The 23996-nt window shown below is 44.6% G+C and overlaps 1 protein-coding gene across 1 annotated transcript in view; it reads right to left on the bottom strand.

Annotated features, from left to right (window-relative positions):
• Nucleotides 1-22625, bottom strand: part of STMN1 (stathmin 1) — a 30827-nt gene extending 8202 nt beyond the window's left edge. Inside the window, exon 1 of the mRNA XM_005203247.3 lies at nucleotides 22319-22625. The gene's annotated coding sequence lies outside the window, so the exon portion shown is untranslated. The remainder of the gene's footprint in view (nucleotides 1-22318) is intronic.
• Between the last annotated feature and the right edge of the window lie 1371 nt (nucleotides 22626-23996).

Here is a 23996-nt window from a genome sequence, read left to right as displayed (position 1 = left end):
TCTGAGGCTGCAGGGTTGTCTCCCACAGAGGCGCCACTGAGTTCCACTGCTGTTTACAGGGCCTGTCCTTGGCCGAAGGTGTCGTGGGAGAGGTTTTCTCCTTGTCCCCAGCCTCGCTGTTCCCTTTGTCCCCTAATCCTTAGGCATCATGCTCTAACACTCCCTTCCCTGTTCAAAACCTCTCTGTGAATCTGCTATTTTACTTGCTTGTCTCCCTCACTAGACAACTAAGCCTAAGAAGGCAGGAGTTGTGTCTCTGGTATCCGTTGTACCTGCCCAGAACGGAAGCTGGCCCTGGAGGGTGGGGCCTGGTTGGTTGCAGATGACTTTAGGCAAGAACCACCTCACCCATCCTCAGCTTCCACTTCTGTGATGCTCGACACCTGCACTAGCAGAGGTGGTGAGGATTAAGTCAGATAATGTATGTGAAAGTGCTTAGCACGATGCCTGGCCCCTCTCAGTGCTGATTTGTTAACCATTATTGCTAGAGAAGTTTCTTGATTGCTATAGGTTACTGAATAAATGAATGAATGATGACTAGTAGACTTTCTCCTTTGGGTGGAAATCATAGTCTCTGGGTTAACTCTTTTCCCATGGAGTATTTTTTAAAATTCAATTAATTTAACATTTTGAATAAATAAACTCATTCACACAGTTGAGAAATAAAGTATGAAAATTCCTTCTCCTTCCCTCCCTCATCTATCCCCATCTGCCAAATCCTCTACTTACCCTTCCCCTACTTTAACCTTTGTTACTAGTTTCTTGTGTGTCTAGGGTTTTCTTCACGTAAGCAGTTTTGCTTACATGTATGGTAGCAAATTTGTGGCCACATAGTCTTAATCCCCCTTCATAAGAAAATGTCAGTCTACTGTAACTGTTCTGCACTTAGCGTTTTTTCACTTCAGAACACATATCAGGGATCTTTTCCGTATTCATATATCAAGCATTTCTTGGATCTGGGATCCAATGTATGAACGCTCCATAATCCAGTTAACCAGTGCCCTGTCCATGGCCCTTAGGTTAATATTTGCTATTTCAAACAATGCTGTAATGAACAAGCTAATATAGATGGTGTTTTCCATCTGGGTAAGTATATCCAAGGGGTAAGTATAGCTGAAACTCCAACACTGTGGCCACCTGATGCGAAGAACTGACTCATTGGAAAAGACCCTGATGCTGGGAAAGATTGAAGGTGGGAGGAGAAGGGGACGACAGAGGATGAGATGGTTGGATGGCATCACCAGCTCAGTGGACATGAATTTGAGTAAGCTCTGGGAGTTGGTGATGAACAGGGAAGTCTGATGAGCCACAGTCCATGGGGTCACAAAGAGTTGGACACGACTGAGCGACTGAAGTATATCTGAAAGATATATTCCTAGAGTAGTATTGCTAAGTCAAAGGACAAACACATTTGTAATTTGGATAGTGCCAAACTGCCTTTCATAGGAGTTGTACCAGTTCAACACCTACCATGTGGTATTTTAGTTCATTATCTCAGTTCATTCAAAAATGATTTGAAAGATTTTGTCCCCAGAAATTTCAGGCATTAGGGAAAAGGAGGGGGAGGACTAGAAATTCCGAGAAAGACACACAGTCAGTTTTGTCTGTGTTAATAATGCCTATAAACACTTGATAAGCAGCACCTGATCTTAGAGCAGCTCGGTGCCTACACTGTATCAGTGTCTCAGTCTTGTGGAAGAAGTATCTGCAAGTGTCATCATGAGATTGGAAGCTTTTTGAAGGCAGAGTCTTTTTCATAGCTGTATCCCACTCCCCCCTCCATGATGCCTGACACAGTGGCTGGCACATATCGTATTTAATCAGTTCTAAGATGTATGTTGTCCCCGGATTTGTGTGTCTTTAAAATCAGTGTGCTCAAGTCCATGAATACCATTTCATAATTGCCAACAGCATATTTTCTTAGTAGCACATAAAATAACATCTTAAAAATAAATGGGATTTCTGACTCAACAAAATATGGTAAAGTACATACATATTGACTATGCCAAAGCCTTTGACTGTGTGGATCACAATCAACTGGGGAAAATTCTGAAAGACATGGGAATACCAGACCACCTGACCTGCCTCTTGAGAGACCTGCATGCAGGTCAGGAAGCAACAGTTAGAACTGGACATGGAACAACAGACTTGTGCCAAATACGAAAAGGAGTACATCAAGGCTGTATATTGTCACCCTGCTTATTTAACTTATATGCAGAGTACATCATGAGAAACGCTGGACTGGAAGAAACACAAACTGGAATCAAGATTGCCGGGAGAAATATCAATAACCTCAGATATGCAGATGACACCACCCTTATGGCAGAAAGTGAAGAGGAACTCAAAAGCCTCTTGATGAAAGTGAAAGAGGAGAGTGAAAAAGTTGGCTTAAAGCTCAACATTCAGAAAACGAAGATCATGGCATCTGGTCCCATCACTTCATGGGAAATAGATGGGGAAACAGTGGAAACAGTGTCAGACTTTATTATTCTGGGCTCCAAAATCACTGCAAATGGTGACTGCAGCCATGAAATTAAAAGACACTTACTCCTTGGAAGGAAAGTTATGACCAACCTAGATAGCATATTCAAAAGCAGAGACATTGCTTTGCCAACAAAGATTCATCTAGTCAAGGCTATGGTTTTTCCAGTGGTCATGTATGGATGTGAGAGTGGACTGTGAAGAAAGCTGAGCGCCGAAGAATTGATGCTTTTGAACTGTGGTTTTGGAGAAGACTCTTGAGAGTCCCTTGGACTGCAAGGAGATCCAACCAGTCCATTCTAAAGGAGATCAGCCCTGGGTGTTCTTTGGAAGGAATGATGCTAAAGCTGAAACTCCAGTACTTTGGCCACCTCATGCGAAGAGTCGACTCATTGGAAAAGACTCTAATGCTGGGAGGGATTGGGGGCAAGAGGAGAAGGGGATGACAGAGGAGGAGATGGCTGGATGGCATCACCAACTCGATGGACGTGAGTTTGAGTGAACTCCGGGAGTTGGTGATGGACAGGGAGGCCTGGCATGCTGTGATTCATGGGTATGCAAAGAGTCGGACACGACTGAGATACTGAACTAAACTGAACACACATTAAATGTGAGTGGAATGGGGCCAAGATGTCACTGCCCCTGCCATCTTCTCACTCTGTGTTCTAACCTTCATCCCTCTTATCTAAGTCCATGCCGTCTTCTAATGATTCCTTTTTATGGGGATGCCTTCTTGAGCTGCCATCTCTCCCCTGAACTCTAAAAAAACATTTCCAGCTACCTAAAGGACACCTCCTCATGGATGCTCCATAAAGCCCTCAAATTTGGTATGACCCCCACACTGAACTAACATCTTCCCATCAACCATATCTCATTTCTCCATTCTGTTAGAGGCTTTGGTAGGCTCTCACCCTTCAGGCCTAAAACTTCAGTCAAATTCAACTCTTCCAGAACTTCCCTGATGGTCCGTTAAGAATTCGCCTCCCAATGCAGGGGATGGAGGTTTGAACCCTGGTCAAGGAATTAAGATCCCACATGCAGCAGAGCAACTAAGCCTACACACTGCAACTAAAGAGAAGCTCCCAGATGCCACCACTAGAGAAAGCCCATGTACCACAATAAAGACCCAGCACAACCAAAATTTTTTAAAAACAGACACACAAATGGACTTCCCTGGTGGTTCAGTGGTTGGGAATCCACCTGCCAATGCAAGGGACAAGGATTTGATCCCTGGTCCGGGAAGATCCCACGTGCCTCGAGGCAGTAAAGCCTGTGCACCACAACTACTGAAGCCGCTGCACATAGAGCCCAAGCTCTGCAACAGGAGACGCCAGCACAGTGAGAAGCCCACACACTAACTAGAGAGTAGCCCCTGCTTTCCCCAACTATAGAAAGCCTGTGCCCAGCAACGAAACCCAGGGCCCTCAAAAAGACAGTCAACTCTTCCCTCGTTCTGTAAGCTTCCACTTATAGAAACAGCATTTTCTAATACAATGGAACATTTAAAATGATAGTAACTAAAAGAATGGAGCTGGAGGACTCATACTTCTTGATTTTGAAACTTGCAGCAAAGTTACAGGAATCAAAACGTGTGGTACTGGCATAATAGTTGTGTCTGACTCTTTGTGACCCCCTGGACCATGGAACTCCTCAGGCCAGATTACTGGAGTGGGTAGCCTTTCCCTTCTCCAGGGGATCTTCCCAACCCAGGGATTGAACCCAGGTCTCCCTCATTGCAGGCAGATTGTTTACCCAGTTGAGCCACAAGAGAAGCCCTTCTAATACAATGGAACATTTAAAATGATAGTAACTAAAAGAATGAAGCTTGATTTTGAAACTTGCCGCAAAGTTACAGGAGTCAGCACAATGAGGTATTGGCATAAAGATAGACATACAGACCAATAGAACAGAGTGTCGAGCCTAGAAATAAACACTTGCATATATGGTCAAATGATTTTTGACAAGAGCGCTAAGATCCATTCAGTGGGGGAAAGGACAGTCTTTTCAAATGATAGTGCTGGGAAGCTGGATGGCCTCATGCAAAGAAATGAAGCTGAACTCTTACCTCACACCATATACAAAAAAATTAACTCAAAATCAATCAAAGATCTAAATATAAAACCTAAAACTATAAAACTCTTAGAAGAAAACATAGGAAAAAAGCTTCATAACACTGGATTTAGCAATGATTTCTTAGATGTGACACCAGCCAGCAAAAGGAAAACACAGACAAATTGAACTTCGGGAAAATTAAAAATTTTGTGTGTCAAAATACATTATCAACAGAGTAAAAAGGCAACCCATAGAATGTAAGAAAATATTTTCAAATTATATATCTGATAAGGCATTAATATCACACTGAGGGCATTATGCTAAGTGAAATAAGTCAGACAAAGAAAGACAAATTCCCTACTTGTATGTAGAATCTAAAACAACCACTCCCCCCAAAAAAGAAACAAGCTCATAGATACAGAAAAAGCCTGGTAGTTGCTGGAGTAGAGGGGGTGGGGTGAGTGGGTGAAACGGGTGAAAGGGGTCAAAAGATATAAACTTTCAGTCATAAAATAAATGAGTCATGGAGATGTAATGTACGGCATGGAGCCTAGAGTTAATAATATTGCATTGCACACTTGAAAGTTGCTAAGAAAGTAAATCTTAAAAAGTCTTCATCACAAGAAGACAAAATTTTGTGACATACAGAGTGACAGATATTAATTAGATGTTATTCTGGTAATGATTTTGCTACATCAGATCAGATCAGAGATCAGTCGCTCAGTCGTGTCCGACTCTTTGTGACCCCATGAATCGCAGCACGCCAGGCCTCCCTGTCCATCACCAACTCCCGGAGTTCACCCAGACTCACGTCCATCGAGTCAGTGATGCCATCCAGCCATCTCATCCTCTGTCGTCCCCTTCTCCTCCTGCCCCCAATCCCTCCCAGCATCAGACTCTTCCAATGAGTCAACTCTTCGCATGAGGTGGCCAAAGTACTGGAGTTTCAGCTTTAGCATCATTCCCTCCAAAGAAATCCCAGGGCTGATCTCCTTCAGAATGGACTGGTTGGATCTCCTTGCAGTCCAAGGGACTCTCAAGAGTCTTCTCCAAAACCACAGTTCAAAAGCATCAATTCTTCGGCGCTCAGCCTTCTTCACAGTCCAACTCTCACATCCATACATGACCACAGGAAAAACCATAGCCTTGACTAGATGGACCTTTGTTGGCAAAGTAATGTCTCTGCTTTTGAATATGCTATCTAGGTTGGTCATAACTTTCCTTCCAAGGAGTAAGTGTCTTTTAATTTCATGGCTGCAGTCACCATCTGCAGTGATTTTGGAGCCCAGAAAAATAAAGTCTGACACTGTTTCCACTGTTTCCCCATCTATTTCCCATGAAGTGGTAGGACCGGATGCCATGATCTTCGTTTTCTGAATGTTGAGCTTTAAGCCAACTTTTTCACTCTCCACTTTCACTTTCATCAAGAGGCTTTTGAGTTCCTCTTCACTTTCTGCCATAAGGGTGGTGTCATCTGCATATCTGAGGTTATTGATATTTCTCCCGGCAATCTTGATTCCAGTTTGTGTTTCTTCCAGCCCAGCGTTTCTCATGATGTACTCTGCATATAAGTTAAATAAACAGGGTGACAATATACAGCCTTGACGAACTCCTTTTCCTATTTGGAACCAGTCTGTTCCATGTCCAGTTCTAACTGTTGCTTCCTGACCTGCATACAAATTTCTCAAGAGACAGATCAGGTGGTCTGGTATTCCCATCTCTTTCAGAATTTTCCACAGTTTATTGTGATCCACACAGTCAAAGGCTTTGGCATAGTCAATAAAGCAGAAACAGATGTTTTTCTGGAACTCTCTTGCTTTTTCTATGATCCAGCGGATGCTGGCAAATTGATCTCTGGTTCCTCTGCCTTTTCTAAAACCAGCTTGAACATCAGGAAGTTCACGGTTTACTAGTCATTGGGTAAATGCAAATCAAAATGAGGATGACTACTATCAAAAATCCAGTACATAGCAAGTGTTGGTTAGGGTGTAGAGAAATTGAAGCCTTTGTGCACTGTTGGTGAGAATATAAGATGGCACAGTTGCTGTGGAAAACAGTATGGAGGTTCACCCTAAAATTAAAAAGGGAACTATCGTGGACTGGTGGTACAGCGGATAGGAATCCGCCTGCCAGCGCAGAGGACGCAGGTCTGATCCCTGGTCCAGGAAGATTCCATGTGCCGCAGAGCAACGAAAGCCCATGCTCCACAACTACTGAGCCCATTTGCAGCAACTACTGAAGCTTGTGCTTTAGAGCCTGTGCTCCACAAGAGAAACCACCTCAGTGAGAAGCCTGTGCACTGCAATGAAGAATAACCCCTGCTCACAGCAACTAGAGAAAGCCCATGCTCAGCAACGAAGACCCAGAACAGCCAAAAACCAAAAACAAAAGCAGACATAGTCTATGTTCCAGCAAGTACAGTTCTGGGAATACCTCTGCCAGGAGCTGGTGGAGAAGAGCGAATGAGGGATACTGTTTAATGAGGATAGAGTTTCAGTCTCCTAAGATGAAAAGAGTTATGGAGATGGATGGTGGTGATGGTTGCACAACATTATGAATGTATTTAATATCACTGAACTGTATAAAATGGTCATGATGGTACTTTTTACGTTATGTATGTTTTACTACAATAAAAAAATCTGAAAAAATATGTTAATAGCCTTAACATAGTCATAGACCACTGACCACATGGCAGGTACTGGTCTGAACACTCCAAGTTTGTTAACTCATGCTAACCCCACAACAATCTTATGAGATTTATTAACTTGAATTATAAAGATGAGGAAGTGAGGGTAACCAGTTGTCCCAGTTTGCCTGGGACTAAGGGTTTTTCCTAGAATTCAGGACTTTCGGTGCCACAACCATGAAAGCCTTGGGTAAACCCTAGTGAGTGGGTCCCTCTAAAAATAACTGAGGCCCAAAGAGACAGCATCTTCCTAGACATGTCAACAGGGTCCTTGTCCTAGGCTCTGCACTTCCAAGGGATTCACTCTGACCCATTTCCTGCTGTGCACATTTTCATAGGCAAGGAGTCCCCTGGGTCCAAGGAGCCATGCCCACCCTGAGAATGGGTCTAGACTACACTGTGAGAACCAGGACTCCAGAACGCCCTGTCCAAATAGCCAGGGTCCACTTTCAGCAACTGTACCAACCTCTTCCCTGGCTCTGTCCTCCCAAGGGCAAACTTCCCTGCCATTGAGTACACCCTATACCCAGGGCTGGCTACTCATAACGGGTGTGGATACACTCTGGCCATGAGGTCTGGGGTGTGGAAGGTACATACAGGAGCCATAAATAGGAAGAGAAGGGATCTAGCTCAGCCACATTCTGACCTGGAACTCCAAGGAACTCAAGGATTCTCAACTCAAAACCCAGTTTCTAGGTTACTTTGCAAGTATATTTGTCAAAGTATTGGGTTGGCCAAAAAGTTCGGTTGGGTCTTTCCATACCACCTTATGGGAAAACTCGAATGAAATTTTTGGCCAACTCAGTTCAGTTCAGTTGAATCACTCAGTCGTGTCTGACTCTTTTAGACCCCATGAACTGCAGCACACCAGGCCTCCCTGTCCATCGCCAACTCCTGGAGTTTACTCAAACTCATGTCCATTGAGTTGGTGATGTTATCCAACCATCTCATCCTCTGTCGTCCCCTTCTCCTCCTGCCTTCCATCTTTCCCAGTATCAGGGTGTTTTCCAATGAGTCAGCTCTTTGCATCAGGTGGCCAAAGATTGGAGTTTCAGCTTCAGCATCAATCCTTCCAATGAATATTCAGGACTTATTTCCTTTAGGATGGACTGGTTGGATCTCCTTGCAGTCCAAGGGACTCTCAAGAGTCTTCTCCAACACCACAGTTCAAAAGCATCAATTCTTTGGTGCTCAGCTTTCTTTATAGTCCAACTCTCACATCCATACAAGACTACTGGAAAAGCCATAGCTTTGACTAGATGGACCTTTGTTGGCAAAGTAATGCCTCTGTTTTTTAATATGCTGTCTAGGTTGGTCATAACTTTCCTTCCAAGGAGTAAGCGTCTTTTAATTTCATGGCTGCAGTCACCATCTGCAGTGATTTTGGAGCCATTTAAGAAAATGAAGTCTGGCACTGTTTCCCCATCTATTTGCCATGAAGTGATGGGACTGGATGCCGTGATCTTTGTTTTCTGAATGTTGAGTTTTAAGCCAACTCTTTCACTCTCCTCTTTCACTTTCATCAAGAGTCTCTTTAGTTCTTCTTCACTTTCTGCCATAAAGGTGGTGTCATCTGCATATCTGAGGTTATTGATATTTCTCCCAGCAATCTTCATCCAGCCCAGCATTTCTCATGATGTACTCTGCATATAAGTCAAATGAGCAGGGTGACAATATACAGCCTTGACGAACTCCTTTTACTATTTGGAACTAGTCTGTTGTTCCATGTCCAGTTCTAACTGTTGTTTCCTGACCTGCATACAGATTTCTCAAGTTGCAGGTCAGGTGGTCTGGTATTCCCATCTCTTTCAGAATTTTCCAGTTTTTTGTGATCCACACAGTCAAAGGCTTTGGCATAGTCAACAAAGCAGAAATAAATGTTTTTCTGGAACTCTTGCTTTTTCAATGATCCAACGGATGTTGGCAATTTGATATCTGGTTCCTCTCTTTTCTAAAACCAGCTTGAACATCTGGAAGTTAACAATTTACTTACTCTTGAAGCCTGGCTTGGAGAATTTTGAACATTACTTTACTAGCGTGTGAGATGAGTGCAATTGTGCAGTAGTTTGAGCATTCTTTGGCATTGCCTTTCTTTGGGATTGGAATGAAAACTGCCCTTTTCCAGCCCTGTGGCCACTGCTGAGTTTTCTAAATTTGCTGACATATTGAGTGCAGCACTTTCATAGCATCATCTTTTAGGATTTGAAACAGCTCAGCTGGAATTCCATCACCTCCACTAGCTTTGTTCATAGTGATGCTTCCTAAGGCCTACTTGACTTCACATTCCAGGATGTCTGGCTCTAGGTGAGTGATCACACCATCATGGTTATCTGGGTTGTGAAGACCTTTTTTTGTATAGTTCTTCTGTATATTCTTGCCACCTCTTCTTAATATCTTCTGCTTCTGTTAGGTCCATACCATTTCTGTCCTTTATTGAGCCCATCTTTGCATGAAATGTTCCCTTGGTATCCCTAATTTTCTTGAAGAGATCCCTAGTCTTTCCCATTCTATTGTTTTCCTCTATTTCTTTGCATTGATCACTGAGGAAGGCTTTTTTAAATCTCTTCTTGCTCTTCTTTGGAACTCTGCATTCAGATGGGTATATCTTTCCTTTTTTCCTTTGCTTTTCGCTTCTCTTCTTTTCACAGCTATCTGTAAAGGCTCCTCAGACAGCCATTTTGCTGTTTTCCATTTCTTTGTCTTGGGGATGGTCTTGATCCCTGTCTCCTTCATAATGTCACAAACCTCCATCCATAGTTCATCAGGCACTCTGTCTATCAGATCTAGTCCCTTAAATCTATTTCTCACTTCCACTGTATAATCAATCATAAGACATTTGATTTAGGTCATACCTGAATGGTCTAGTGGTTTTCCCTACTTTCTTCAATTTAAGTCTGAATTTGGCAATAAAGAGTTCATGATCTGAACCACAGTCAGCTCCTGGTCTTGTTTTTGCTGACTGTAGAGCTTCTCCACCTTTGGCTGCAAAGAATATAATCAGTCTGGTTTCAGTGTTGACCATCTGGTGATGTCCATGTGTAGAGTCTTCTCTTGTGTTGTTGGAAGAGGGTGTTGGCTATGACCAGTGTGTTCTCTTGGCAAAACTCTATTAGCCTCTGCCCTGCTTCATTCTGTACTCCAAGGCCAAATTTGTCTGTTACACCAGGCAATTGTGCTATACCAAATTGTACTGGCCAACTCAGTACAAGGGTAAAACACGTATTTTTTAAAAAACTGTTTGTTAGCTTGACTTATAACTCTTAAATACTTAGACATAAGATATGTGGGCTTCCCTTTTATACTCCTGCCTTAGGTCTAACAAATGCTAGCAGCAGGCCTGAAAAGAGATTTAAGTCATGTGAGTAACCATGCCACAGGGGAGCACAGAGGTTTTGCAGTCTGGTTCCAAGTCTAGGCTTTTAGCTATCACTCTAAACTGTTTTATTAGCCTAACCCTATTATTTTACAATGGGGGAGAAAAGCCATACAGAGAACTTTAGACATTTGTCCAAGATCACACAACTAACTCAAGTCACAGCAAAAATCTGAAGCTGTGCTTTACTTTTTAAAAATATTTATTTTTTGCTTCACTGGGTCTTTGCGACTGTGCATGGATTTTCTCCAGTCGCAGGGGTGGAGGGTAGGTGGGGGAGGGTTAGTCCTAGATGGGGTTCTCATTGTTGTGGTCTCTCTTGTTGTAGGGCTCCCCTGGTGGCTCAGACAGTAAAGAATCTGCCTGTAATGCAGGACACCCAGATTCGATCCCTGGGTCAGGAAGATCCCCTGGAGAAGGGAATGGCAACCCACTCCAGTATTCTTGCCTGGAGAATCCCACGGACAGAGGGGCCTGGCAGGCTACAGTCCATGGAGTCACTTCCTATAAAGTCACACTCCTGTGTGTTTTGCTGACAGCAACTCTCAGCCTTGAGCCCTTGGTTTTTGTGTGTACTGAAATTCTTCCCACCTTCAAGGTCTTGATCAGTCTTTCTGATCCCCATCCACTGTCCTGTATTGTAGCTATCCATAAGTATGTTTGTTCTCCTCAGTAGAGAGTAAGCGTCTTCAGGGCAGGATTCTATGTGGTTTTGTCTTTGTATCCCTACAGTGCCATGAACTCACCAAATGTTAACCATCTGGTTGATGTCTTTTTGGCCATTAAACCACACTTAGGGCTGAGGGACAAACAGCATAAATCTAAGTATATATATATATATATTCTGCACCAACTATCACAGAGACATTTAAATATATTTATAAAATATATATATTTAACTTCTTTTTAAACTTTTAAATTTGAAATCATTTTAGATTTCCAGAGAGTTGCAAAGGTAGTACACCTAGTTCCCACAGACCTTTCAGCCAGCTCCCTGCTAGGCTAACATCTTACATAATCATGGTACATTTATCCACACCAAAAGATTAAATCTGGCACAATACTATTAACTAAGTGACTGGCTTTACCTGGATTCCCCAGTTGCCTATTGGGGTTCTTTCTGTGTTCCAGGATCCTATTCAGGATACCACCTTGCATGTAGCATCTTATTTCCTTAGGGAGAAGGCGATGGCACCCCACTCCAGTACTCTTGCCTGGAAAATCCCATGGACGGAGGAGCCTGGTAGGCTGTAGACCATGGGGTCGCTTATTTCCTTAGCCATTGACATTTCTTTTACTGGTGAGGCTGGGGCCAGGGGGATGGGAGGGTTGGATTGCTTTCTATGTTTCTTTGAATCCTTTTCCAAATAATCAAAATGTGAGCATGGGGATGGTGAGGTAGCAGCACTCGCCCTCTGTTGGGCTGCTGGGGTTTCGAACAGGGAAGGATGATTTTCATCTGAGACCTAGTCTTTTTCTTGAATGGACACACGTGAGCCTAAAAACAGCATTACTTTTAATTCATTAAATTTCTGGGCCATTCCATAGCCCATTTTCCCGTGGACTGGCACAAAACACGTTCCCAGTTACTTATAAAAACTTCCAAGCAGTTGGCACTTATCAGCAATCTTAGCAATTCAGTGAGAACAGAGGTCACAGCTGTCACAGGAAGTTGAGACCAAGGCTGCTGAACCGCACCCCCCCAACCCCGGAGGCCAGGAGGACATGTTCACGGAGTAGCATTCAAGCCTGGAAGAGGAGGGTGTGGCTGGGGTGTCAGATGGAGGAGGATGCTGTGTAAGAGAAAAGACACAAGTGAAAGAAAAGCCCGTGTCTCTGGAACTCAGAGCTGATTTCCAGCCCTTCTGGGCTTCTTGCTAAGCCCTTACATCAGTCGGTGAGCACCAGCACCGCGGTGCGCTCATGACTGCCCCCTTCCCACCACTTGACTGGGTCACCACAGACCACCGCCTAGATGGGCTTCAGTCTGCCCCCTACCTCGAATCCATTCCCAACAAGGGCATCAACTCAAATTTAACAACTCAAACCACTGGAGGATGGGGGCCCCATCTAAGGGGGAGGAATGGGGTGTACTACTTTCATGGGGTTGCCTTAACAAGGTGCCATAAATCGGGTGGCCCAAACAACAGAAATGTTTCTCTCATGGTTCCAGGGCCCAGAAACCCAAAATCTAGATGACAGCAGGTTACTTCAGAGGGATGGGAGGGAGAATCCGCCACGCTCTCTTCTAGCTTCTGGCAGCCTCAGCTGTTGCTTGGCTTATAGATAGCAACCCCCTCCCCGAGCCCACATCCTCATATCTTCTTCTCTGTGCATTTATCTGTCCAAACTTCCCCTTTATATAAGGACAGCAGTTGTACTGGCTTAAGGACTCCCCTGGGGGCTTCCCTGGTGGTCCAGTGGTTAAGAATCCGCCTCCCAATGCAGGGGATAGGGGTTCCATCCCTGGTCTGGGGACTAAGATCCCATGTGCTGCAGGGCAACCAAGGCCAGGTGCCACAATGACTGAAGCCTGAGCCTCTCGCTCTGCAACAAGAGATGCCCCGGCAACAAAAGAAAGCCAGAGCTATGCACCAAAGAACCAGTGCAGCCAAAAAAAAAGAGGGCCTACCCTGATGACCTTATCTTCTCCTGGTTATCTGAACAGACCCAATTTACAAATAAGGTCACGTTCAAGGTTACAGGTAGGACTTCAACATTTCGGTGGGAGGCAGGGATCCAATTCAATTCATAACAGCTTCCATTAACAGATAGCTTTGGCTGAAGTCTATCCTAGAACAATGTGTGGCTCAAGAAGCTGGAATTTAGGCTTTCTTGTGAAATTTCCTGATTTTAAAATATCAGCACCTAATTAAATATAAGTAAACTGTTTCTATGGGCTTCCTAGGTAAAGAACCTGCCTGCCAACACAGGAGAGGTAAGAGACATGAATTTGATCCCTGGGTCAGGCAGATCCCCTGGAGGAGGGCATGGCAACCGACTTCTTGCCTGGAGAATCCCATGAACAGAGGAGCCTGGGTTGCAAAGAGTCAGACATGACTAAAGCAATTTAGCATGCACACAGGCACAAACTGTTTCTAGGGTTTCCCAGGTGGTGCTAGGGATAAAAGAAAAAACCCATCTACCAATGCAGGAGATGTAAGAGATGCCGGTTGGATTCCTGGGTCAAGGAAGATCCCCTGGAGGAGGGCGTGGCAACCCACCCCAGTTATTCTTGCCTAGAGAATCCCATAGTCAGAGGAACCTGTAGGGCTACAGTCCATAGGGTCACAAAAAATCGGACACCACTGAAGCGACTTAGCTCACACTCAAACTGTTTCTAAAACCATGACTGCCAAAAGCAAGTGAGCCTCTAGTCCACTGTCACCGCAGGGTTCTCTCTAAAGTCTGATCCCGTCCTTCCCCTTAACCCTGGGTGTACAGCCAAGTTCCCTAGCCTGGCACACGCGGCTCTCCCCAGTCCACTCTTTCCCGTCTCTCCAGGATCTTCTCCTACCATTGTTTTCCCCACCCACCGTACCGCCACATCAAAAGACCTGCCCTTCTCCAAACACGCGTGCTGTTCCACACCTCTGCGACTCTGCGTCCTCCCTCTGCTGATGCCTTCTCTCCTCCAGTCCAGCGGAAAACTCCTGGCCGTCTTTCAAGTGCTCTGTCATTGCCACCCACTCCCATTTCCCCAGCAAAAGCTTCCCTGTTCATTCCCAAGGAGTTAACCTCTTCCTTCTCTAAGCCTCCACTGCACCCTACATTTCTCTAGTACAGCACTTGACATTTGATTTGCTATTATTTGATTACCCGTTTGCCTCCTGTCTGGACCACGAACTCTTTGAAGGTAGGGACTGTTGATCTGGATCACCTTGCACAGATCCCAGCCCACAGCAAGTACTCAGTAAATAAGGAGTAAATGAATACTCTGCACAGCCAATCAGTATCATGGGGGACCCGAAGAAACATCATGTGGAGTCCCTGTCCTTAAGGTTCTTACAGTCCAGCTGGGTTCATAAGATACACACCAAAGAAAAGACAAACCATACTGGTGGTATTGACAACTAGCAGAAGAAGAGGCTACTGGGGCCTATTGTTATTGTTGCTGTTCAGTCACTAAGTCATGTGACCCCATGGACTGCATCACGTCAGGCTTCTCTGTCCTTCACCATCTCCCAGACCTTGCTCAAACTCACGTCCATTGAGTCGGTGATGCCATCCAACCATCTCATCCTCTGTCATCCCCTTCTCCTCCTGCCTTCAATCTTTCCCATCATCAGGGTCTTTTCCAATGAGTCAGTCGGCTCTTCACATTAGGAGGCCAAAGTTTGGAGCTTCAGCTTCAGTGTCAGTCCTTCAAGTGAATATTCAGGGTTGATTTCCTTTAGGATTGACTGGTTTGATCTCCTTGCAGTCCAAGGGACTGTCAAGAGTCTTCTTGAGTCAACAAATCCTCATCCGGGACAGAAAAGATCCTATTTTAATGGCCTGAAGGACTGCTTTATATGAAGAAAGGTCAGGATAACTTGGCAAATCTTTGCAGGAAGAGCAAATTGCTGTGCTGCATGCTCACAGAGATAAGGTTGACTATGTTGCTGTTCAGTTGCTCAGTCGTGGCCAACTCTTTGTGACCCCAAGGGCTGCAGCATGCCAGGCTTCCCCATCCTTCACTATCTCTCAGAGTTTGTTCAAACTCATGTCCATTGAATCAGTGATGCCATCCAACCATCTCATCCTCTGTCACCCCCTTCTCCTCCTGCCTTCAATCTTGCCCAACATCAGGGTCTTTTCCAGTGAATCGGCTCTTCGCATCAGGTGGCCAAAGTATTGAAGCTTCAGCTTCAGCATCAGTCCTTCCAATGAATATTCAGGGTTGATAATCTTAAGGTTGATTATAATGGCTCATTACAAGAAGAGAGAGTGGGGTAAGGAGAAGAAAGTCAGAGAAAACCCGGGGAAACAAAGCCGGAGAAAGAGGAGGGGTAGGGGTACAAAAAAGAGGACCTGGGACCCACGCTTGTGTCACATCTCTTTCCTGCATCAGTCTTCCCTTCGTTAGTATGTTTCCAGGCTGCAATTCATTCTGCCTTAAACTGTCTGATGACTCCTTCCAGAATCCCCTATTTCTCTGCTCACCCCTATAACAAGGCTCTCCAAAAAGGCTGTCTTTGTTGCTTTCTCTGACTCTTCAAATCCTCCTCATGCAGACTCACGCTCCACCTCTGTCTACAGACACTGTTCTTGCCAGGATCTCCAATGACATCTACATTACCACACCCACTGGGCAACTCCACTTTCTCATCATCCCTGCCACGGCTGACCTTGGGGATTTCATGGGTCACACAGTCACTCTTGGGCTTCCCAGGTGGCACTAGTGGTAAAGAACCCATCTGCCAATTCAGGGAGATATAAGAGACATTGGTTCAATCTCTGGGTTGGGAAGATCCCCTGGAGAAGGGCATGGCAACTCAACTTCAGTATTCTTGCCTGGAGAATCCCATGAACAGAGGAGCCTGGAGAGCTACAGTCCATAGGGTAGCAAAGAGTGGGACACAACTGAAGCCACTTAGCATGAACCCGCACGCACGCACATACACACACACACATACACACACACACACACACAGTCACTCTTGAACCCCACTGCTGCTTTTTTTTCTCTTTTTTAGGTAGACAAATCACCATTTATTTGTCTGAGATGATATGCAAACACAATCTGTTAAAAAAACAAAGGACAGGTGTGCTACAATTAAAAACCAATCTGGGGATTTCCCTCTTGGTTAAGCGGTTAAGACTAGATCCCACACACAACAACTAAGACCCAGCACAACCAAATGGAAGAAAAAACAACCAATCTGAACTTTGCGGGTGGATTTTAAAGGTGATCATTTAGTGTATAAACTGCTTACCATATTCTTTTGAATCTAAAAAATTACCATCTTTGGAATAGAAAGTGTCTTTTAATCAGTTGATATCAGAGTTTAATTGGTACCAGTTTTTCTTTCTTGGTATTACATAAAATAATGGTGCATTCTGCAGTCGTCATCTTATATTTGGTGATGTATGGTACTAGATTGATGGACTGTCTAATAGCAGGGTTTTGTTAAATAGGATCGTCTCCTACTATATTTTTTTTTACAATTTTTTATTCTGTTAAAATACACATAACATAAAATTTACCATTTAACCCATTTTAAGTGTACAGTTCAGTGGTACTAAACACGTGTATTTGGAATTCCCTGGCAGTCCAGTGTTTAGGACCAAGTGCTTTCACTGCCATGGCTCTGGGTTGAATCCCTGGTCAGGGAACGAAGACCCTGCAAGCCTTGTGGCACAGCCGATAAATAAATAAATACAGGTAAACTGTTGCGCAAGCATCGGCCCCATTTGTTGCTGTTGTTTAGTTGCTCAGTCGTGTCCAACTCTTTTGTGACCCCATGGACTGTAGCCCACCAGGCTCCTCTGTCCATGGGATTTTCCAGGAAAGAACACTGCAGTGGGTTGCTGTTTCCTCCTCCAGGGGATCTTCCCCCCTCCCAGGGATCAAACCTGCCTCTCCTGCATTGCAGGCAGATTCTTTACCACAGAGCCACCTGGGAAACCATCATCAGCACCATCCATGCTCAAAACTCTTGTACATCTGAAACTCTACCCCTATTAAACAATACCTCTCTCCTCTCCCCCAGCCCCTGGCAACCATCATTCTATTTTCTGTTTCTGTGATTTTGACTACCTGGTACCTCACATAAGCAAAATCATACACTATTTGTCTTTTTGTGGCTGCATGATTTCACTAAGCATAATGTCCTCAAGGCTCATCCATGTTGTAGCATATGTCAGCAATTACTTCCTTTTTAAGGCAGAGTTAAATATTCCATTGCAACATTTTGTTTATCCATTCATCCATTGATGGACATTTGGACTGCTTCCACCTTTTGGCTATTGTGAATAATGGTGCTATGGACACTTGTGTACAAATATCCCTGCATTAAAAAAAAAAAACAAAAAAACACGAAAGTAAACCCCCAAAAGTACAAAGAAGAAAATAACGGTTACTCATATTTCCCATCACCTAGAATTAATCATCATTTACATTTTGACATTTGTTTCCAGTGTTTTCTTTATGACTGTGCAGTTTAAAATTCCTTAAGGTAGTAATGCAGTGTCATTTTTTTTTTTAAAGAAAAAATTAGGAGTTACAAAGAAAGTTGAAGTTCCTGTTCACCTCTACTCACTCTCCCAACTCCCTGCCCCTCCTCCCCAGAGAAAGTCACTCTTGAGCCAAGAGTATATCTTACAGTCCTTTCACTAAAAAAAATTTTTTTTTTACATATGTTTGAAGATATCCTAGAAAATCCACAGTTCTGATATGTTGCAAAAACTGCATTATATGCATTATCCTATAACTTTGCTTTCATTTAATAGATTTTGAGCTCTATCCATGTCTCTGCATGTATGGATCTAAGTTATTCCTTCTAACTGCAATATAGTTACTCATTATGAATACGGGCCCTATTTTATTTGTACTTTCCCTATTGACGGCCATTGAGCTGTTTCACTGGTTTCTTACTAGGTATGATCCTGCAATGGACAGCCTTCTTGAATACATGTGCAAGTATTTCTCCAGGGTAGAAACCAAGAAAGAGAATCGTCGGGGCACAGGGCATGAATATTTTCAGTTTTACTAGATAAGGGCAAATCGAGAGAATGCATTTCCCCACAACCTCACCAGTCCTTGATATGGTCTGCTTTTATTCCTTCTCTGCATTTTTTAAAATGAGAAGAATGAAGTCTGGGGCTGTACTGCTTTCTCGCAATCACGGAGCAGGTTAAGGACAGGGCCAAGCTTAGACCCCACTTCAACCGGCACCCAAGACACACGTTTTGCATCACTTTGCGTTGCCCCTTGTCAGCTCTCCATGGAAAATTCAGAAAAGCTCCCAGTGTAAGGGGGTGGGGGTGGGGGGGGGCAGGATGACTAAAATTCTCAACATGGTGATTAGACCGCGAGTAGAAATGACTGCAAATTCCTCCCAGAAAATGGCTTCACCCCGCAGATCCGCGCTCCCACCCAAAGCAGCTGCAACCTGCGGCTTTCAGAGCTGCACCCAGGGTGGTGATTGGCTCTTCCTCGGCCGACTCAGGGTGGGACCAGAAATGGCGTCTCTGGCAGCTGATTTTTCAAGGCAGCGGCTCTGTTCTGGGAGGAGGGGGCGGCCGAGCCTCGCTGGGAGTGGGGGTCCCCCCGTGGCCGCCCTGCATCCGAGCTGCACCGCAGCATCCAGCACCAGCCCTGGCGACACCTCCCAGCCCCTTGCAGCACCTCCAGCCGGCGCCCGGAGGGGCTGGAAGGGGGCGAGAGCGGCACGACGATTTCTCGCGGACCTCCCAGCCGCGCCCACCGGGGCTGCTCCGAAAGGGTCCATCCCGGAGCACAGGCAGCCGCCGCCCGCCGTTAGCTTTGCGGGAGACGAGGAAGGCTGGACCTACACTTCTCTCTAACCAGTCTCCTCCGATCAGGGTGTCAGCTCTGCAGCAGGGACCTCCAGGGAGGGCGACGACTAAGCTCTGCCTGGGCCCCTCCGAGTGGAGTCCGGTGAAGCTGGGTGAGGTCCCAGACCCCAAGCCTTTCCTAAGGGTCAGTCCTGGTGTGGGGTTGTGTCTCCCCAGGACCTGGTGGCCTGGTTTCCCTTTTCCTCCCCAAGGCAGGAAAGAGCAGTGGGACAATTTGAGGAAAAGAACAAAGCTGGCACCGCCCAGGTCACTTCAAGAGCCTGGAAGGCTCCCTTCCTCTCCCGGTTGGGATTACTTAGAGGGCTGGCATTTTCTTTTTTTTTCCCCTTTAAAATTTTCTTCTTAGCTACCACCTTTTGAGACCTTGCTATGTGCCAAGCACTGTACTAAGTGTATTAGCTCATTTCCTCCCCATGACAACTCTTAGGACAGGTTCAAAGGGGATGAGGAATTTCCCCGGGGTCACACCTATAGAGGGGCAACACTGGGATTCGAAATTTCTTCCATATCCTGTGTTTTTATTTAAAAAAGTAATTATTTGCTCACTTTTGATGATCTTACACAGATCCTTTTGGAAAAAAAAAAAAAAAATGAGAACACTGCAAACATCACCATACTCTTTCTACTGAGTGGGAGGAATGAACAGGGCACCGTATTGCTGGTGAGAGTAGAAACAGGTAACACTTTTCCGGAGAGCAGTTTGGCCATTTGAATCAAGAGCTTTAAAAAACTGTCCACACCCTTCAGGGAAGAAATGGTCACCCTCTATAGAGATAGCCATAGCTATCAAGATGTAAAATGCATATTCCCTGGGACCCAGCAGTTCCACCCAAAGGCCTGTATTCTACAGATGGATGCAGTAACACATGGACAAAACGGCATATATGTGAGGACATTCATTACTGCACTGCTCGAATAGCAACAGATGGGAGACATCTAAAAATGTACCAATAGAATTGATTCGTTTAACCACGGCACACCCATTTAAGGCAATTCTATGCACTATTTCTAGAAAATAAGGCAGTTTTCTATTTTACATGTGGAACAATCATCAAGAAATTTTAAGTGAAAAGAGAAAAAAGTATGTATATGATGTACTACTGTTTTTATATGAAAAAAGAGTGTGTATATATATATATATACATGTACATGTATTTTTTCCCTAGGAAAGACACACAAAAAGACAGGTGATATTGTTGCTTGTAAGAAGGAAAACCACAACTGAGGGACACATTTTTTCCCACTGTGTAATCTTTAGTATTTTTGGAATTTTGTATCATGTGCACATATTAGCAATTCGAAATTCAACTTAAAAAAAACAGATTCAGCAAAATTTCTATCTCTAGACCCAGTAATTCTCCTTCTCAGAATCTAGCTTAAGGAAATTATCAGATTTCAGACAAAGATTTATGCAGAAAGATATTCACTGGTTATCATAGTGAAAAAATGTAGGCAACTTAGAAGTCCAACAATGGAGAAAAAATTATGGTGTGTACATATAATGCTATCGTGAAATCATAAAAAGGATGTCTACAAAAATATCTTAGTGACGTAGGAAGATGCTTATACTGTTAAGTTTTTTTTAAAAAGCCAGGTAGAAAATTATCTATGCAGTATGCTCTGATCGCTGTAACAATAGCAGGCATAGACAATAATTGCCAAAAAGTGAACAGTCAGGACTGCTGTGTGGAGGGACTGTAAGTGATTTTGTTTCCCCAGATAGCTTTTTATACCTTTCCAGTTTTTTGCAGTGGGCATCTATGCCTTGAATGGCATTTAAAAAAAAACAAACAAAAACTTAAGAATAAAACCTCCTAGTACTTAGAAAAATTAAAGACATACACAGTAACCCACAAATTCTACTTCTAGAAATAAACCCTGCATAAATCGATGAACAAGTTTGCAAAGTGTTATTAATCACAAAAGATGGTAGACAACTCAAGTGTTTATGGAAGGAGACGACTTCAACAAGTACAGAACATCCATCATGCAGAATATGAAGTAGCAGTTATGGAGAATGGGGTAGGTAAAGCAACATGCAAAAACCTGCAGAGTAACTAACATTATCATAGCAGGGAAAGCAACTTGCAGAACAACATGGATGCTGTGGCTGCATTTATGCACAAAAAAGAAAAGCTGAAGCTCTGTGTGTTTGGACATTAATGTATGAAGGGCATTAAATTGTTAACAATAGCTCTCTCTGGCAAAAGGAATACACTAAAAGACTATCTTTGCTTTTGACTCGACGTATATCTGTGGTATTTGCATCTTTTATAAATGTTTTATATCATTTGTGTAGTTAAAAAACAGTAATAACATAGGAGGATAAGTACAAGCATAGAGAAAGTCAGAAAAGATACACAACAAAATTATCAGTACTTTCCAGCAGGGATGAGGGACTGGGATTTAAGGTGATGGGTCATTTTCTCAATTTACTCTATATACAGTGAGTTTTTTTCTGTAATTACGCCCACATGTGAACTACCTTCATAATTATAGCAGCAACATCAAAAGCCTGTCTGTTCGGCAGTAGCCTCTGCATTTCCCCAGCTCTCTGTTCTTCCTCCACGCTAAGGCTGTGTTCTCAGGTGACCTCCTTGTTGACATGCAACGCCCAGTAGCCCAAAGCCCCGGATGTCACCAGGACCTCAGCCTCGTTTCTCCTCTTACCAGAGAGGAGGAACCCGAGATGCTGAGCCACAGCCTTCTGGCAGCTCGGCTGCGAAAGGGGACTCGGGCAACCTGGATTCCAGGCCCCTTCTCTCCCACCTTCAGTCTCCAGAGATAACCCACAGGAGCCAGGCAAGGGAGGACAGGGCTTGAAGCCACAAATTAATGATATCAGTGTAGCATCAAATGCGGGAACAATAAACCCCATCATTTACCGCGTTGTCTCTGGGCTCAGCTTCAAGCTCCCTTCCCAGACAATGGCTGGTCAGAGCCCCTGCCAGGTTTTCCGGAGAGACGCGACAGAGCACGGGGCCAAATTGGCCTCCGGTGGCCAACACTCTGGGATTCACCTCCAGTGACTTATCACCTCCAAGGCGGGAGCTTGGGAACCCTCCCGGGGCCCAGGAGCTCCGGAAGATCTGTTTGCTCCAAAAGCTGAACAGGGCAGCGGGAGGGCGCTGGCCTGGAAGCAGAAAATCGAGGCTTGAGGCGCCAGAACTGCCACGTCTCCCTTTGTGACCCTGGCAACTCACCAGATCCTGGGAGTCTCGGACGTTGGGGGGCAGACAGGAGCCTCTGTATCTGGGGGAGAAAGGGCGGTGCCGAGCCCCTCCCCCACCAGGGCTGTCTCAATCCTGGATGTCGGCGAAGCTGCTGTTCCCTCTTCCCGCGCAGCTGCTGCCTGTCTGTCTCCATGGCAACCAGGCCAAAGACTGATTTGCCAGTGTCCAGGCTCTAGAGCTTACCTCGGAGCTGGGTTTTAATGCGTCTTTCTGGAAGCCGGTCCATTGACACTCCCAGGAGCCTCCAACAGCATCCTCTAGCCATTGCGTGGGAGGCACCCTGGGCCAGCTAGAAAAAGCGCACCACTTATCCTTTATAAACCTCATCCCCTTGGAGAGAGGAAAAGCAGCCTTAGGCCCAATGGCCTTGTAATCGCTGGTAATTTGTCATTCAAACGCCCCGGTCCCTCTCCCTAGTTGCCCTGGGCTGCTAGTAGGGATTCGCAACAGATGGCTTAGGGGGCCAGGTCACTTGCACTGAGGTTCCCCCATCCTCAGTTCAGTTCAGTCACTCAGTTCAGTCTGATTCTTTCCCACCCCATGGACTGCAGCATGCCAGGCCTCCCTGTCCATCACCAACTCCCAGAGTTTACTCAAACTCATATCCATTGAGTCGGTGATGCCATCCAACCATTTCATCCTCTGTTATCCCCTTCTCTCCTGCCTTCAATCTTTCCCAGTATCAGAGTCTTTTCAAATAAGTCAGTTCTTTGCATCAGGTGGCCAAAATATTGGAGCTTCAGCTTCAGCATCAGTCCTTCCAATGAATATTCAGGACTGATTTCCTTTAGGATGGACTGGTTGGATCTCCTTGCAGTCCAAGAGACTTTCAAGACTTTTCTCCAACACCACAGTAAAAGCACCAATTTTTCGGTGCTCAGCTTTCTTTATAGTCCAACTCTCACATCCATACATGACTACTGGAAAAACCATAGCTTTGACTAGACAGACCTTTGTTGGCAAAGTAACATCTCTGCTTTTTAATATGCTGTCTAGGTTGGTCATAACTTTTCTTCCAAGGAGTAAGCGTCTTTTAGTTTCATGGCTGCAGTCACCATGGCTGCACTGCATGGCTGCAGTGATTTTGGAGCCCCCAAAAATAAAGTCTCTCACTGTTTCCACTGTTTCCCCATCTATTTGCCATGAAGTGATGGGACCAGATGCCATGATCTTAGTTTTCTGAATGTTGAGTTTTAAGCCAACGTTTTCACTCTCCTCTTTCACTTTCATCAAGAGGCTCTTTAGTTCTTCTTCACTTTCTGCCATAAGAGTGGTGTCATCTGCATATCTGAGGTTATCGATATTTCTCCCAGCAATCTTGATTCCAGCTTGGGCTTCTTCCAGCCCAGTGTTTCTTATGATGTACTCTGCATATAAGTCAAATAAGCAGGGTGATAATATACAGCCTTGATGTACTCCTTTCCCTATTTGGAACCAGTCTGCTGTTCTATGTCCAATCCTAACTGCTGCTTCCTGACCTGCATAAAGATTTCTCAAGAAACAGGTCAGGTGGTCCGGTGTTCCCATCTCTTTCAGAATTTTCCAGTTTTTTGTGATCCACACAAAGGTTTTGGCATAGTCAACAAAGCAGAAAATAAATGTTTTTCTGGAACTCTCTTGCTTTTTCCATGATCCAACAGGTGTTGGC

The sequence above is a fragment of the Bos taurus genome, chromosome 2, assembly GCF_002263795.3.
Source record: "Bos taurus isolate L1 Dominette 01449 registration number 42190680 breed Hereford chromosome 2, ARS-UCD2.0, whole genome shotgun sequence".
NCBI classification, from domain to species: Eukaryota; Metazoa; Chordata; class Mammalia; order Artiodactyla; family Bovidae; genus Bos; species Bos taurus.
The sequence above is the reverse complement of the archived record's forward strand: the minus strand, read 5'-3'. Positions and strand labels throughout refer to the sequence as shown.